The sequence below is a fragment of the Staurois parvus genome, unplaced genomic scaffold, assembly GCF_062004578.1.
Source record: "Staurois parvus isolate SC_StPar_1 unplaced genomic scaffold, SC_StPar_1.0 ptg003345l, whole genome shotgun sequence".
NCBI lineage: Eukaryota > Metazoa > Chordata > Amphibia > Anura > Ranidae > Staurois > Staurois parvus.
This window is the reverse complement of record NW_028321141.1, coordinates 15,001-29,376: the sequence shown is the minus strand read 5'-3', so window position 1 is coordinate 29,376 and position 14,376 is coordinate 15,001. Positions and strand designations below refer to the sequence as shown.

The 14,376-nt window shown below is 44.8% G+C and overlaps 1 protein-coding gene across 1 annotated transcript in view; it reads right to left on the bottom strand.

The window, feature by feature from the left end:
* The window catches only part of LOC149428297 (spindle and centriole-associated protein 1-like), a gene marked incomplete at its 3' end in the record, with an annotated part of 43,299 nt that overhangs the window by 16,502 nt on the left and 12,421 nt on the right, over positions 1-14,376 (bottom strand). The window lies entirely within an intron of this gene.

The window sequence follows — 14,376 nt, the reverse complement described above, 5'->3', positions numbered from 1 at the left end:
TAAAATCTTTCTTTTGGCTTGTATGTTCACTTCCAAATATTTCTGGCTCTATAAACCATCTAAAAACACAAATAATTCAGATTTGATCAACCCTGAGGTGGCAAAACCCATTTCCCAGAATCCTTTGCAAAGATATGCAAATGAGCAGGTTCAGCCAGTAACATTCAAATCATACCTGTGCTGATAACTGTCACCAGTGTGCCTATGAGAGCTCTCAACTGACATTTCATGCCATAGCTGGACACAGGAGCCGGACCACGGCAACTGCCTGTAAAATGACAGCTTTCTTAACTAAAGGTTGGGGGGGGAGGGGGGATTCTGCTTTAACCATTTGCCACCCACCCTATGGCCAAATGGCGGGCGGGAAATGTCATCAGCGTTCCAGGTGGACACCACACAGCGTCCTCCCGCACATGCGCAGATTGCGCTCCTGCAGAGCGGCGCGATCTGTCACCGGCCGTGTACCTCGGACACAGCCAATGACAGATCTGAGTACCGCCCCCCGTTGCCAGTACCATGTGACCTGCTGTGACCAATCACAGCAGGTCACATGACAGTTGTATACAATGGATGGCTTCATTCATACCATCCATTGTATACTAGTGTCTAGCTGTGAATGGTCACAGCAGGTCACATGCACATGTCATGTGATTAGCTGTGGCCAAATCACAGCTAAGCACCAAAAAAAAAAAAAAACCTGAATGAATCGATGTCATTCAGGTAAATGCTTGCTTATAGCAAAGTAATTCTTTGCTATAAGCAAATTGCAGAAAAAAAAAAAAAAAAATACTGATCACTTCCCCAAAGTAGTACAATGTTACTATGGTAACATTGTACTACTTTGGTCATAGTGAAATATGAAAAACAAATCTTAAAAAAAATAAAAAAAAATAAAAAATAAAAAAATTAAAAAAATAATAAAAAATAAAAAAAATAATAAAAAATAAAAAAAATATATATATAATTTACTGTCACCACTCATTGTCCCTGATCTCCGCCATGCCAGTTATATGATGACGCTGTACTGCACTGGTGACAATATGTAAAAAAAAAAAAAAATAGTGAAACTAATTTTTTAAATTTTTTAATTTTCCAAAAAATGACAAAAAAAATACAACTTCAAAAAACTCGCCATTCCTCTTATGAAGTACGTCGGACTGTCTACTCTGCAAAAAGGGGTCATTTGGGGGATATCTGTACCGTCCTGACATTTGGGGGATATTTGTACCGTCCTGACATTTGGGGGATATCTGTACCGTCCTGACATTTGGGGGATATTTGTACCGTCCTGACATTTGGGGGATATCTGTACCGTCCTGCCATTTGGGGGATATCTGTACCGTCCTGCCATTTGGGGGATATCTGTCCTGCCATTTGGGGGATATCTGTCCTGCCATTTGGGGGATATCTGTCCTGCCATTTGGGGGATATCTGTCCTGTCATTTGGGGGGTATCTGTCCTGTCATTTGGGGGGTATCTGTCCTGTCCTGACATTTGGGGGATATCTGTCCTGTCCTGACATTTGGGGGATATCTGTCCTGTCCTGACATTTGGGGGATATCTGTACCGTCCTGACATTTGGGGGATATCTGTACCGTCCTGACATTTGGGGGGAAAGTGGGCGGAGTAACTGTTGTGTGGTTGGAGTGGGCGGAGTAACTGTTGTGTGGTTGGAGTGGGCGGAGTAACTGTTGTGTGGTTGGAGTGGGCGGAGTAACTGTTGTGTGGTTGGAGTGGGCGGAGTAACTGTTGTGTGGTTGGAGTGGGCGGAGTAACTGTTGTGTGGTTGGAGTGGGCGGAGTAACTGTTGTGTGGTTGGAGTGGGCGGAGTAACTTGTGTGGTTGGAGTGGGCGGAGTAACTGTTGTGTGGTTGGAGTGGGCAGAGTAACTGTTGTATGACTGGAGTGGGCGGAGTAACTGTTGTATGACTGGAGTGGGCGAAGTAACTGTTGTGTGGTTGGAGTGGGTGGAGTAACTGTGAAAAGGTTGGAGTGGGCGGAGTAACTGTGTGGAGTGGGCGGAGTGAGTAAAGATAGTAAACATGACACTAACCAATTGATTGATCAAATTTAAAAAGTGCCCATGGCAAGCTTGATAGAGTGAGAAATGCATTTCAGCTTTTATTTTTCAGCTCACACTCTAGCTTTGGTCACTCTGCTTCCTGCTCACACACCTGGGTTCCTATGGCAACTCACTCTACAGCAAGGGTAGAGAAGAGCGGTTAAAAACAAACTGCTCCAACTTGCTCACTTCACTGGCGGTTGCCATCTTCGGTTGTAGTTTAAAAATATAAATCCTACAATGAAGAGCTTTATATTGTGAGAATCACAAGACCCAGACCTACATTTTGATGCATAGTATGTCTCTGAAATATTAAAAATGAAAGCACAGTCTCACTTTAGAAATTGCCCTTCAAATTTGAGGTGGCTAGAGTGGAGTTTCAATGAATGTCAATGGGCGACGTGAGTTGCAAACAAATGGTCATATTGTAAAAACTATCAGGACTATGGCTTAGCCGTGGGCATTTTTAGTGGCAGCAGGGATAGCTGAACATTTTGATATAAGATTTGTGTAGGTGGGCTTGAAAATGAGGGAGTGATGGCAGTTTACAAATCATGTCCTGATTTTTCAGCTCACACTCTAGCTTTTGTCAGCTCCCACTCTAGTTTGGAACATTCCGCCATTCATTCCTATGGGACCAATTTCACCACAAAAACCGCGATATTTCATGAACCATTCGGCGAAACATTCCACAAAGTAATAGCAATCCGATTGGGAACAATCCGCACGTTTCCGTATATTACGGTCTTTGTAGTGTAAAAACTGTGGGAGGAGTTAGGGTGGTAAATTTTGCTATAATAATAAGAATATATTTGTGAGATAACAATAAATATTCTTCCAAGAACACTTAATAATAAATAATAAAAAATCATAAGCATCATACACACAATACACCCAATAGTAACAATGTACAGTTGTGACCAAAATTATTCAACCCCCACTGAAATTGAGTGTTTTGGCCAGTTTGACATTGCTTTTGATCATTCAGTCATCTTGCTTACATTTACATTAAAGAGGCACTTGTAGGTCAGACAAATATAACATAACAGTTATAATGAAATAACCACAAATGTCTTTTCTGTGCTCACAGCATTATCAGTTTTATTCAACCCCCAAGTGACATTCAATCTTAGTACTTAGTACAGCATCCTTTTACAGTTATAACAGCTTTTAAACGTGAAGCATAGCTTGACACAAGTGTCTTGCAGCGATCTACGGGTATCTTCGCCCATTCTTCATGGGCAAAGGCCTCCAGTTCAGTCACATTCTTAGGCTTGCGCACTGCAACTGCTTTCTTTAAGTCCCACCAGAGGTTCTCAATCGGATTTAAGTCTGGTGACTGCGATGGCCACTCCAAAATGTTCCAGCCTTTCCTCTGCAACCATGCTCTAGTGGACTTGGAGGTATGCTTGGGATCATTGTCCTGTTGAAAGGTCCAACGTCTCCCAAGCCTCAGGTGTGTGACGGACTGCATCACGTTTCCATCCAATATCTCCTGGTACTGAAGAGAATTCATGGTACCTTGCACACGCTGAAGCTTCCCTGTACCTGCAGAAGCAAAACAGCCCCAAAGCATGATTGACCCTCCACCATGCTTCACAGTAGGCAAGGTGTTCTTTTCATCATAGGCCTTGTTCTTCCTCCTCCAAACATAGCGTTGATCCATGGGCCCAAACAGTTCTAATTTTGTTTCATCAGTCCACAGAACACTATCCCACAACTTTTGTGGTTTGTCCACATGGCTTTTGGCATACTGCAGTCGACTCTTCTTATTCTTTGGAGACAGCAAGGGGGTACGCCTGGGAGTTCTGGCACGGAGGCCTTCATTACGCAGTGTGCGTCTTATTGTCTGGGCTGAAACTTCTGTACCCACATCTGACAAATCTTTTCTCAGTTCCTCAGCAGTCACACGGGGACTTCTCTCCACTCTACGCTTCAGGTAGCGCACAGCAGTCGAAGTCAGCATCTTCTTTCTGCCACGACCAGGTAGCGTTTCAACAGTGCCCTTTGCCTTGAATTTGCGAATGATGCTTCCTAAGGTGTCTCTTGGTATGTTTAACATCTTTGCAATCTTCTTATAGCCATTGCCCTTCCTGTGAAGAGAAATCACCTCTTCTCTTGTCTTCCTGGACCATTCTCTTGCCTTCACCATGTTTGTAACCACACCAGTAAATGTCTAGAAGGAGCTGAGTATCACAGTCATTTTAAAGCTGCCTAATTGGTGCTTATTATGCTTGATTGCTGCTCGGTGACATCCACAGGTGTTTTCAATACCTGATGGAAAGCACCTGTATGAACCTCTGTTCTTCAGAGTGGTAGTCTTTAAGGGGTTGAATAATTGTGGCAATGAAGAAACCACATAAGAACCATTTACTACTGTATTACATAAACAATTGATGTCATTTTAGTTGCATTTGGGTAGTTACAACGTCCTTGTAGGATTTGATTCTGAATACAATTCCAAATGTACACTATAGTCCCTAAACCCCTTTACAGCATTGGGGGTTGAATAATTTTGGTCACAACTGTAGCAATGTTTAGTGTACACAAAACAGACAGTTGAGACAAAACTGATTGTGTCAACAAAGGAAAGTTTACCTTTGGAGAACGATCATTGTCTGTGAATTGTGGACACTTCAGATCCTATCTCTGTTTATAGTCACAGCCGGGTGCAGGCAGTCCCTGTGTACGGTTCACACACAGGACTACAGAGGCCTGGGGAGACACAGTCCCAGCTCCGCCAACACACACAAATCCTGTCCTGTAATCTACCTGTACATTCATCATTGCATGCGGCCGCGTGTCCAGATCCAGCACACTGCTCCTGCCTGCGTGTCGAATTTTGATATGCGACGGTGAATGCGCAGCCGCTTCGTCTGCATCCACTTCTATTGGCTGCCTGCAGGTGAATGCAGATGCAGCAGAAAGCCGCACAGAGGTCCCTGCCTGAATGAGCCCTTTTAACCACCCCCCGTTGTATATAAACAGCCTCCCAGCACCCTGCTTGTGCGCGCTCCCTGGGAGCGCGCAGCACCACAATCCGGTGCCCGCTGTGTCCTCCGGACACAGTGGAACACCGATCGTCGTACGGGACCTCTGTGCGAGGTCCTGATCATGTGATCACTGATTGGCCAATCAGTGATCACATGCAGAGTAGTAAGCAAGATGTCACTTCTGACATCATTGCTTACTACGTGTGAAATCTGCGAATGATCACAGAGATCACATGGTACAGGGCTATTCACAACAGCCTTGTACCATGTGACAAGCTGTGACCAATCACAGCTCACACAGTATTTCTCAATGAGTGCAAGAATGCAGCCAGAGAGAAGGAGAAATTATTGCTTTTACAGCCTTTATGGGTGTAAAAGCAATCAGTGTAAAAAAAAAAATCTTCATCACCCCCCACAAATAGTACTGTGTCACCATGGTGACACTGTACTGTTAGGGTGACAGTATGTAAAAAAAAAAAAAAAAAAAAAACAAATAATATAAAAAAAAAAAAAAATGTAAAAATTATAATTTTTGGTTATAAACTAATTTGGGTTATTTTTTCTTTTTACTAAAAAGATAACGGAATAAATGTTGGCCAAGATTTATGATGAAATATTTGCAAAATTTTATAAGAAAAACACTTTTTTTCAAGATTTTTGGACATTTTCATTTACATAGCAAACAAAATAAAAATCCCAGCGGTGAATAAATACCACCAAAATAAAGTTTTATCTGTCTCCAAAAAAATGCTAAAAGATTCATATGGGTACAGTGTTGCATGACCGCGCAATTGTCATTCAAAGTGTGATAGCGATGAAAGCTGAAAACTGGCCTGGACTGGAAGGGGGTGAAAGTGTCCGGACTGGAAGGGGGTGGGGGGGAAGTGTCCAGACTGGAAGGGGGTGGGGGGGAAGTGTCCAGACTGGAAGGGGGTGGGGGGGAAGTGTCCAGACTGGAAGGGGGGGGGGGGAAGTGTCCAGACTGGAAGGGGGGGGGGGAAGTGTCCAGACTGGAAGGGGGGGGGGGAAAGTGTCCAGACTGGAAGGGGGGGAAAGTGTCCAGACTGGAAGGGGGGGGGGAAAGTGTCCAGACTGGAAGGGGGGGAAAGTGTCCAGACTGGAAGGGGGGGAAAGTGTCCAGACTGGAAGGGGGGGAAAGTGTCCAGACTGGAAGGGGGGGAAAGTGTCCAGACTGGAAGGGGGGGAAAGTGTCCAGACTGGAAGGGGGGGAAAGTGTCCAGACTGGAAGGGGGGGAAAGTGTCCAGACTGGAAGGGGGGGAAAGTGTCCAGACTGGAAGGGGGGGAAAGTGTCCAGACTGGAAGGGGGGGAAAGTGTCCAGACTGGAAGGGGGGGAAAGTGTCCAGACTGGAAGGGGGGGAAAGTGTCCAGACTGGAAGGGGGTGAAAGTGTCCAGACTGGAAGGGGGTGAAAGTGTCCGGACTGGAAGGGGGGGAAAGTGTCCGGACTGGAAGGGGGGGAAAGTGTCCGGACTGGAAGGGGGGGAAAGTGTCCGGACTGGAAGGGGGGGAAAGTGTCCGGACTGGAAGGGGGGGAAAGTGTCCGGACTGGAAGGGGGGGAAAGTGTCCGGACTGGAAGGGGGGGAAAGTGTCTGGACTGGAAGGGGGGGAAAGTGTCTGGACTGGCAGTAGTTAATATATATTTTTTGGAAAAAAATACACTTTGATTAAAAAAAAAAAACAAAAAAAAAAAAACCAACAATATATACCCCAATTTTTTTTTAAATATGAAAGAGGATGATATGATAAGTAAATAGATACCCAACATGTCACGCTGTAAAATTGCGCACGCTCTTGGAATGGTGTGAAACTGCGGTACTTAAAAATCTCCATGGGTGACGCTTTAAAAATGTCTCCAGGTTAGCCGTGTGACGTTACAGAGGAGGTCTAGTGTGAGAATTATTGCTCTTGCTCCGACGTTCGTGGAGATATCACACGTGTGTGGTTTGAGCACCGTGTACATATGTGGGTGTGGACTACGTATGCGTTCACCACTACATGCGAGTACGGGGGGGGCTCTTTAAACTTTCTATTTATTTTTTTATTTCACTGTTCCTTTAAAAAAAATGTTTAATCACCTTTATTCTTATCACAAGAAATGTATGCATCCCTTGTGACAGAAATAATTAGTGACAGGTCCTCTTTATGGAGAGATATGGGGTCAATAAGACATAATTAGTGACAGGTCCTCTTTATGGAGAGATATGGGGTCAATGAGACATAATTAGTGACGGGTCCTCTTTATGGAGAGATATGGGGTCAATGAGACATAATTAGTGACAGGTCCTCTTTATGGAGAGATATGGGGTCAATGAGACATAATTAGTGACAGGTCCTCTTTATGGAGAGATATGGGGTCAATAAGATCTCTCATCTGCAATGTAAAGCATTAGATCCAAAAAAAAAAGCATTGATCTAGTGCTTTAAAAAAAAAAAATTTTTAAAATGGCCGGAACCTGAAGTGACATCGCTCCGGTCCTCCAAGGGCATAGAGATGTATGCAGTCCATCTTTCCTTCACTAATCTCTATGCCCAGCGCCGGGATCGTTCGATGGTTTCTCAGGCAAGGATGAGAACTACCGAGTGGCAGCCGGTGGCGTGAGCGGCGGGGGCGGGCAGGCAGGGTTTTTTGGCACCTGTACCGGTGCTTTTTTTCATATCGGCCGAAAGGGGTGTTTTCAGCCGAAACATTTCGGCCACCGAAATTTCGGTACATCCCGAATTACAGTTGCAATACAATTTGGTACAAGAAGAAACAGAGGGCCCTGATCCTGGGAGCTTACAATCTGGGAGGAAGGGTTGAGTGATACAAAAGGTAATAGCTGTGGGGGGGGAGGAGCTGATGGAGGAAATAAATGGCGGCTTACTGGTTAGAAGCAGGATAGACTTCTTTAAAGGGAAAGGTTTTCAGGGATCATCTAAAAGGTGGATAGATTAGGAGACAGCCGGAGAGATTGGGGTAGGGAGTTCCATAGAATGGGAGAAGCTTGCGAGAAGTCCTGGAGGCGAGCATGGGAGGAGGTGACACGGGAACTAGAGAGCAAAAGGTCTTGGGAGGATCGAAGAGAGCGTTTTGGTTGATATTTTGAGACCAGGTTGGTGATGTAGCCGGGGGCAGAGTTGTGGATGGCTTTGTAAGTTGTTAGTATTTTGTAGTTTATTCGTTGGGCAAGTGGAGGTCAGCAGAGGGATTGGCAGAGAGGGGTGGAGGACACTGAGTGGAGGTCAGCGGAAGGATGGCAGAGAGGGGTGGAGGACACTGAGTGGAGGCCAGTGGAGGGATTGGCAGAGAGGGGTGGAGGACACTGAGTGGAGGTTAGCGGAGAGATTGGCAGAGAGGGGTGGAGGACACTGAGTGGAGGTTAGCGGAGAGATTGGCAGAGAGGGGTGGAGGATGCTGAATGGAGACCAGTGGAGGGATGGAGGACACTGAATGGAGACCAGTGGAGGGATTGGCAGAGAGGGGTGGAGGACGCTGAATGGAGACCAGTGGAGGGATTGGCTGAGAGGGATGGAGGACACTGAATGGAGGCCAGTGGAGGGATTGGCAGAGAGGGATGGAGGACACTGAATGGAGGCCAGTGGAGGGATTGGCACAGAGGGATGGAGGACACTGAATGGAGACCAGTGGAGGGATTGGCAGAGAGGGATGGAGGACACTGAATGGAGGCCAGTGGAGGGATTGGCAGAGAGGGATGGAGGACACTGAATGGAGGCCAGTGGAGGGATTGGCACAGAGGGATGGAGGATACTGAATGGAGACCAGTGGAGGGATTAGCAGAGAGGGATGGAGAACACTGAATGGAGGTCAGCGGAAAAATTGGCAGAGAGGGGTGGAGGACACTGAGTGGAGGTCAGCGGAGGGATTGGCAGAGAGGGGTGGAGGACACTGAGTGGAGGTCAGCGGAGGGATTGGCAGAGAGGGGTGGAGGACACTGAGTGGAGACCAGTGGAGGGATTGGCAGAGAGGGGTGGAGGACACTGAGTGGAGACCAGTGGAGGGATTGGCTTGTTGCAATGCAATTCGTACTGTATGCCGACGCATATCTTCTTTCGAGTTTTAAGATGTGTGTTTTGATGTGTTTCCATCTATTTCAATAGAAAAATCATCAAGAAAAATGTAAAAAGGTGTCATGCAGTGTTATTTTGCTATCTTTTAAAAATCTGAAGCTTCAAATCGGTTCTTCAGTAAAAGTCGGCAGCTACAAAATCCTGTTGAATCCAGAAATCACTTAAATAGAAGCTGTCTGACAAAGTGAAGCACGCTTAAAGATCTCAAAAAGCAACATCATGCCACAATCTAAAGAAATTCAAGATCAGATGAGAAACAAAGTCATTGACCTGTATCAGTCTGGGAAGGGTTACAAAGCCATTTCTAAGGCTTTGGGACAGCAGTGGACCACAGTGAGAGCCATTATCCACATATGGAGAAGACTTGGAACAGCAGCGAACCTTCCCAGGATTGGCCGGTTTACTAAAATGACTCCAAGAGGAGAACGGCGACTCATCCAGAAGGCCATAAAAGAGCCCAGAACATTATCTAAAGAACTGCAGGCCTAACTTGCCTCAGGTAAGGTTCATGATACCACAGTAAGAAAGAGACCAGGCAAAAATGGCCTTCATGGGAGAGTTCCAAGGCGAAAGCCACTACTGACCAAAAAGAACACAGGCTCATCTCACATTTGGGAAAAAAAAATCTTGATTATGCTCAAGACGTTTGGGCAAATATTCTGTGGACTGATGAGACAAAAGTTCAACTTTTTAGAAGGTGTGCGTCCCGTTACATCTGGCGTAAAACTAACACAGCATTTCATAAAAAGAACATCATCCCAACAGTTAGACATGGTGGTGGCAGTGTAATGGCCTGGATGGTGAGGACCTGGATGACTTGCCATCATTGATGGAACCATGAATTCTGCGCTGTACCAGAAAATCCTGAAGGAGAACGTCCGGCCATCAGTTCCTGATCTCTAGCTCAAGCACACTTGGGTTATGCAGGAGGACAATGGTCCGAAACACACCAGCAAGTCCACCTCTGAATGGCTCCTCATAAAAAAAAAAAAAAGTTTTGGAGTGGCCTAGTCAAAGTCCAGACTTAAATCCGATTGCGATGCTGTGGCATGACCTTAAACAGGCCGTTCATGCTGGAAAAACCCCCAATGCGGCAGAATGAAAACAATTCTGCAAAATGCCCAAAATTCCTCCACAAAGATGTGAAATTGCCAGTTATCCCCAAACTTCGATTGCAGTTGTTGCCGCCAAGGGTGGCCCAACCAGTTATGAGGTTTAGGAGGCAATTACCTTTTCTCTGTGAAGGAATTTTGGGCCACTCTTCTTTGCAGAATTGTTTTCATTCAGCCACATTGGGGGTTTTTCCAGCATGAACGGCCGGTTTAAGGTCATGCCACAGCATCTCAATAGGATTTAAGTCCGGACTTTAACTAGGCCACTACAAAACTTTTTTTTTTTTTGAGGAACCATTCACAGGTGGACTTGCTGGTGTGTTTCGGACCATTGTCCTTCTGCATAACCCAAGTATGCTTGATCTTGAGGTCAGGAACTGATGACTGGACGTTCTCCTTCAGGATTTTCTGGTACAGCGCAGGATTCATGGTTCTATCGATGATGGCAAGTCATCCAGGTCCTGACCATCCAGACCAATACACTGCCACCACCATGTCTAACTGTTGGGATGATGCTCTTTTTATGAAATGCTGTGTTAGTTTTACATCAGATGTAACGGGACGCACACCTTCTAAAAAGTTGAACTTTTGTCTCATCAGTCCACAGAATATTTGCCCAAAAGTCTTGAGCATAATCAAGATGTTTTTTGGCAAATGTGAGATGAGCCTTTTGTGTTCTTTTTGGTCAGTGGTGGCTTTCCTCCAGAGAGATGTGAAAGACTCATTGCCAGTTATCCCCAAACTTTGATTGCAGTCGTTGCCGCCAAGGGTGGCCCAACCAGTTATGAGGTTTAGGAGGCAATTACTTTTTTACATAAGGCCCAGGCAGGTTTGGGCAAGCTTTTTTTCCCTTAATAAAGGAAATCATTTAAAAACTGAATTTTGTATTTATTCAAGTTATCTTTGTGTAATACTACTTTTTTTGATGATCTGAATCATTAAAGTGTGGCAAATAAGCAAAAAAAAAAATCAGGAAGGGGGCAAATACTTTTTCACGGCACTGCACACTAGAAGATATTTGAATGAAAAGTCTAAGCTTTAGAGCAGGGGTGGCTAACCTGTGGCTCTCCAGCTGTTGTGGAACTACATTTCCCATGAGGCATTGCAAAGATGGGAAGTTACTGACTTGCAGAGGCATGATGGAACTTGTAGTCCTGCAGCAGCTGGAGAGCCGCAGGTTGGCCACCCCTGCTTTAGAGTGACAACTCTGGCTCTGTCTCACAAAATCTCTCCTTCGTTGTCACCCTACCACAGAGGAGAACTTAAGCTGGCCATATACGGATCCATACGGATACGGTTCAAACAGGAACGGGCCGAATTCCGATCAGTGTGGCCATCCCCACATAATCAAACGCAGCTGCTGATCAGCGTATTCCAACAGCAACGGGCGCTGGCAGAATACAATGTCCTTGCGGGGGGGGGGGGGGGGGGGGATTTGTTTGAGTAGACCAGGGCAAGGGGTCTCCAAACTATGGCCCTCCAGCTGTTGAAGTACTAAAAGTCTCATCATGCCTCTGCCACAGGGAGTCTTGCCTGTGGCTGTCAGAGTCTTGCAAGGCCTCACGGGACTTGCAGTTCCTCAACACCTGGAGGGCCGTAGTTTGGAGACCCCTAGACGGCGGAAAAAGAAGATTAAAAAAAACCACGTATGGCCAGCACACCAACACACTTTGCATAGGCACGATCCACTGTTGTCACCATCAGGAAGCTCACAGGAAGAACCAAGCAGGGGTCTCCAAACTACGGCCCTCCAGCTGTTGCAGTACTACAAGTCCCATCATGCCTCTGCCACAGGGAGTCTTGCCTGTGGCTGACAGAGTCTTGCAAGGCCTCACGGGACTTGCTGTTCCTCAACACCTGGAGGGCCGTAGTTTGGAGACCCCTAGACGGCGGAAAAAGAAAATTAAAAAAACGCGTATGGCCAGCACACCAACACACTTTGCATAGGCACGATCCACTGTTGTCCCCATCAGGAAGCTCACATGAAGAAGAACCAAGCAGCCATCACTGAAGTGTACGTAGAACTAGAAAATCTACAATTTCTGGGGAAATTGTGTAAAGTGTTCTTGCAAGTAACCTTTACCAAGTAATGATGAAATGTAAGCAGTGCACATAGCAAGCCTGATAGTGAGAAATGGATTTCAGCTTGTATTTTGCAGCTCACAGTTAGCCTGGAGACTCAGCTGCCTCTTGAGTGACCTTTGGTTGCTATAGCAACTCACTCAGTCAGGAATGTCAGCAAGTCTGTTCTAAACACGCTGTTTAAACTTGCCAACTTCACTGGCGATTGCCATCTTCAAACGCTTGTAGTTTTAAAAGTATAAATACTACTGCGAAAAGGTTGATATTGTGAGAATCACAAGAAACAGATCTAAATTTTGATGTATAGTATGTCTCTGAATAATGAAGGCACAGTCGCAGTTTAAAAACGTCCCTTAACATTTCAGGTGGCTCTGAGTGAAGTTTCAATGAAAGTCAATGGGAGGGGTGAGTTGCAAACAAATGGTCATATTCTGAAAACTATGTCCTAGCCGTGAACATTTTTAGTGACAGCAGGGTTAGCTGAACGTTTTGATATAAGATATGTGTAGGTGGGCTTGAAAATGACAGAGTGATGGCAGTTTACAAATCATGTTCTGATTTTTCCTGCCACCCTGTAGCTGTGCTCTGCTCCCATTCTAGATGCACCATTCATTCCTATGGGAAAATTTCGCCACAAAAACCGCAATATTTCTTGAACGATTCGGCGAAACGTTCTACAAAGGAATAGCAATCCGATGGGGAACAATCCGCACGTTTTGATATATTGTCTTTGTAGTGTAAAAACTGTGGGAGGAGTTAGGGTGGCAAATATGGCTATAATAATAAGAACTAGAAAATCTACAATTTCTGGGGAAATTGTGTAAAGTGTTCTTGCAGCCAACCCTTACCAAATGATTGATGAAATGTAAGCAGTGCACATTGCAAGCCTGATAGTGAGAAATGCATTTCAGCTTGTATTTTGCAGCTCACAGTCCAGCCTGGTGAGTCATCTGCCTCTTGAGTGACCTTTGGTTGCTATAGCAACTTACTCAGTCAGGAATGTGAGAAGTGCTGTTCTAAACACACTGCTCCAACTTGCCAACTTCACTGGCGATTGCCATCTTCAAACGCTTGTAGTTTTAAAAGTATAAATGCTACAGCATAGAGCGTGATATCGTGACAATCACAAGAAACAGACCTACATTTTGATGTATAGTATGTCTCTGAAAGATAAAAAATGAAGGCACAGTCGCAGTTTAAATACGTCCCTTCAAATTTCAGGTGGCTGTGAGTGAAGTTTCAATGAAAGTCAATGGGAGGGGTGAGTTGCAAACAAATGGTCATATTCTGAAAACTATCAGGAGTATGTCCTAGCCGTGAACATTTTTAGTGACAGCTGAACGTTTTGATATAAGATATGTGTAGGTGGGCTTGAAAATGACAGAGTGATGGCAGTTTACAAATCATGTTCTGATTTTTCCTTCCACCCTGTAGCTGTGCTCTGCTCCCACTCTAGATGCACCATTCATTCCTATGGGAAAATTTCGCCACAAAAACCGCAATATTTCTTGAAGGATTCGGCGAAACGTTCCACAAAGTAATAGTAATCCGATCGGGAACAATCCGCACGTTTCGATATATTACTTGTCTTTGTAGTGTAAAAACTGTGGGAGGAGTTAGCGTGGCAAATATGGCTATAATAAGAATAAGTAGGCGCTATAACTTTCACGCAAACTAATCAATATAAGCTTATTGAGATTTTTTTTTCCCCCATTGTGGCCAGAATTTATAAAATAAATTAGATTTTTTTTATTGGATATGTTTTACATCAGAAAATAAAAATTGTTTTTTTTCCAGAATTTTTGTTCATTTTTCATTGAGATCACAAAAAATAAACTCAGTGATGATCAAATACCACCAAAATAAAGCCCTATTTGTGTGAAAAAAATAATATTGATTTTGTTTGGGTTCAACGTTGCATGACCGCACAATTACCAGTTAAAGTAGCACAGTGCTGAATAGCAAAAAAAAAAAAAAAAAAAAGGGCCTGCCATGAGGGAGGGTAAAATCTTCCGGCGCTTAATTGGATAATTTCG